The 3,818-nt window shown below is 42.4% G+C and overlaps 1 long non-coding RNA gene across 1 annotated transcript; it reads left to right on the top strand.

The window, feature by feature from the left end:
- The first annotated feature begins 1,197 nt into the window (after positions 1-1,197).
- On the top strand, positions 1,198-3,416 carry LOC310833903. The gene is made up of 2 exons (XR_014558995.1): positions 1,198-2,033; positions 2,543-3,416. It is a non-coding gene; the product is annotated as an uncharacterized lncRNA (long non-coding RNA).
- The last annotated feature ends 402 nt before the right edge of the window (positions 3,417-3,818 follow it).

Genomic DNA, 3,818 nt, shown 5'->3' with positions numbered 1-3,818 from the left:
AGAAAGGTCGTTTGCTGCAGGGACTTCTACAGGCGGGCGGTTTGGAAGGAGTTCTCATGCCGTGCCAGAGGTGAAGCAAAAGCAGCCTACCGGTGAGGAGTCAGCGTTTGCTGTTAGGCGTTGTTTCCGATGTGGGTCTTCAGCGCATCTAAAACGACAATGTCCAGAGTTGGTCAAGTCTCAGTGGCCGGTGCAGGAGCAGAGACAAGATCAGCAGCAGCAGCAGCGGAAAAAGAAATTCTTCAAACGAAAACAGTCGGCTCAGCTGGTGACCGCCGAGGTCAAGATTGCTGATGAGAAACAAGCTGTCTGGGTGGTTGATTCGGGCGCGTCTCGGCACATTGTAAATTCAGATGAATTGTTTGTTTCCAAGAACTCAGCACAGCGCAGCCAGGTAGCCCTAGCAGACGGAAGTACTTCCGAAGTGATTTCGGGGGGTGCAGTTTTTGTTCCTTGTCTTCGTGAATGCCTGCAAAATGTACTTTGTGTGCCTTCATTAAGGAGCAATCTGATGTCTGTAGATTGTTTGCTAAAAGCTGGGTTTAAAGTGTATTTTGAAGGAGACAGTTGTATTATTAAGAAGGCTGGTGAGATTTTAGGCACTGCTAAGTCAGAGGGAGGCTTGTTTTGGCTTAAAGCAGGATCTCAAGTTGCAGCAGTAGTCAGTAAATCTCAGCCTGCAGTGAATAACAAAGCTATACATGACAACTGTGTGCACTTATTGCATAGGAAAATGGGGCATGCATGCTGGAAAAGTGTACTAAAAATGTCTGAATTGGCTGATGGGGGTAATTTAAAGAGTTGTAACAAGTACCTTGATTGTAATGTTTGTAAAAAGGTTAAAACCCACAGAGTCTCTTACCCCAGAAGTGACAGAGTTAGTGAGTCACCGCTACAGCTGGTTCACATGGACGTAATTGGTCCATTTCCTGTAAGCAGGGGTGGATCGCGTTTTTCATTAACAATTGTGGATGACGCCACACGTTACTCTTGGGTTTTTCCCATGAAGAATAAGGGTGACGTGTTCACTAAGTTTAAAGGCTGGGTGGCATCTGTGGAAAGATTTCTGTCCCTTAAACTCAGAAGGATTCAGACGGACAGAGGTGGCGAATTTATGTCAAATGCTTTTAGAGATTGGTTACAAAAGTGTGGCATTGGGCATAGAAAAACGAACGCTTTTTCCCCAGAGGAGAATGGTGTTGCAGAGCGAAAACACAGATCTTTACAAAATATGATGTTTGCCATGCTTGATGATGCTGATTTGCCCATGTCTTATTGGGGGGAGAGCATGCTCACCGCGTGTTATCTCCAAAATAGGCTCTTTCATCAAACAATAGGTACAACTCCGTACTTTAAATTGTTTCAGAAAAAACCCAAAATTGACCATTTGCATGTGTTTGGATCAAAAGCCTGGGTATTAATTCCAAAACAAATGAGAAAGAAGGGAGATCCTAAGACCAAACAGTTAGTGTTTGTGGGTTACCAGGAGCTGGGAAAAGGTTTCCGCTTTGCTGAAGGGACAAATGGCATTGTGATCTCCAGGAATGCCAGTTTTTGTGAACATAGTGGCTGGGAGAGACTACATGCCAATACTGAGGTTTGGTTTGAACCTTCCCAGGAGCTTCATGACTCTGAAGGTAAACATAGAGAATCAGAGTCTGAGGAGGAGGAAAGTTCAGATAAGAGCTCTCAAGAAAGTGGAATTAGCCAGAGACCAGTTGCTACGCAACAAAAGAGAGGTCGTAGTTCTGAGGAGGAAAGTGGGTCAGAAGAAAAATTTTCTCCCAGAAGGTCTAAAAGACAAAACAAAGGAGTGCCTCCGGTGCGTTTTTCTCCAGATACTGCAAATGTGTTTAGTGTAATTGCAGAGCCCAAGAGTTTTCAGGAAGTGTTAAAGTTACCAAAAGAGGAGGCAGAGCTCTGGAAACAGGCAATGGAAGAAGAGATGTCCTCTCTGAATGAGCACAAGGTCTTTACACCAGTAGCAGCGCCTGAGGGGGCAAAGATTGTAGGCTGCAGGTGGGTGTACAAACGTAAACCACTGGTGACAGGAAAGTACAAATACAAAGCTCGTTTAGTGGCTCAAGGATACTCTCAGAGGCCTGGAAAAGATTATGACGAGACTTTTTCCCCTACTGCTAAGGGGGACAGTGTAAGGCTGATTCTAACGCTTGGGGCAAAGAGAAAACTCCTGTTAAACCATTTTGATATCCAGACTGCATATTTACATGCATCAATATCAGAAGACCTGTATCTAGCCGAACCGCCTGGTTATGAGACAGGTTCCAATAGAGTGTTGAAATTAAACAAAGCTTTATATGGTCTCAAACAGGCGGCAAGATCTTGGAACAAATGTTTCCATGAGGCCTTAGTGTCATTTGGTTTCAAGCAGAGTACAGCTGACAATTGTGTTTATGTACGTGGTACAGGCAGTGATCAAGAGTTTTGTCTGATTTATGTAGATGATGTATTGTATGCTTGCAAAACAGATAAACAAACTAAAAGGTTTGCCAAGCAATTGTCCAGTAGGTTCAAAGTGAAGGACTTAGGCCCGGTTAGGACATATCTAGGGTTGGAAGTGTGCTGGGCCCAAGATGGCAGCTGCCTAATTAGTCAGCAGAACAAAGTTAAACAACTACTGACTACATACAGGATACAGGATTGCAAAGGGGCAGTGGTGCCTATGGATCCAGGTTTCATAAAAACACTTCATATAGATGAGAGTCCTGAATTTGAACATCCTGATGTATATCATTCTGTAATTGGAAGTTTATTGTATCTAGCACAGTGGTCCAGACCTGATATTAGCTATGCAGTAGGCATATTAAGTAGATTGGTCTCAAAACCCACACTAAATGCCTGGAAAGGGGTAAAACAAGTTCTGAGATACCTCAAACAGACAATTGGCTATAGGTTACAATTAAATTCTTCAGAGGATGAAATGTTGAGTTGCTTCTGTGATAGTGACTGGGGAAATTTGCCAGATAGAAAATCTGTCACAGGACTAGTCATAATGGTCGGTGGAGCTTTAATCAGCTGGCGTTCACGCAAGCAAGACGTTGTAAGTGTGTCATCAACGGAATCCGAGTACGCCGCATTGAGTGAATTGTGCAATGAGGTGATTTATTTCAAGCATTTGTTAGCAGATTTAAATGTAAATTGTGGAGAACCAGTACAAGTTTACATTGATAATCAGGCTTGTATAACCTTAAGTAAAACAGAGGGTTTCAAAGCACGTTCCAAACATATCTCTGTAAAATACCAAAATGTACGTTGCTGTGTACAAGACAATATAATCACATGTACTTATGTATCAAGTGAAGAAAATGTAGCAGATGTATTAACTAAACCATTGGCAAAGATAAAGAACAAGCAAATGTGCAAGGGTTTAGGTTTGCTGGAAAAATAATCTCCTACATAGGTGTTATTTGATGTTAATTGTCCAGCAGAATCTGTGAGGGGGTGTTCAGTTTCTGTTAATTGATTCTCATGAAAACTTACAGATTCTGGCTTCACACAATTAACTCAAGGCAGTGTCAATTTACTCTTGGCAGAAAGCCAAGGTCTGCTTGACCTAGAAAGTACATACTCTGATTGGTTAACGACCAGCACTCAACTCTGTTATCTAGGAATGCTAGCACAGTTTGTGTTAGGTGGGTGTGTTAGGAGAAGAAGTGCTGTGTATGGTTAAGAGAGAGAGAGAAGGAAAGGATTTATTTTGCTTTGTTTTGTATGCAGAAACTCTGCTGGTTTTATTTTTCCTTTTAATAAATCCTGTAAATAGTTATTCTGAGTCTAGCTGACAAGTCATTTCCACC

Source organism: Podarcis gaigeae (genome assembly GCF_964106915.1).
Source record: "Podarcis gaigeae genome assembly, chromosome: 1".
NCBI lineage: Eukaryota > Metazoa > Chordata > Lepidosauria > Squamata > Lacertidae > Podarcis > Podarcis gaigeae.
The sequence above is the reverse complement of the archived record's forward strand: the minus strand, read 5'-3'. Positions and strand labels throughout refer to the sequence as shown.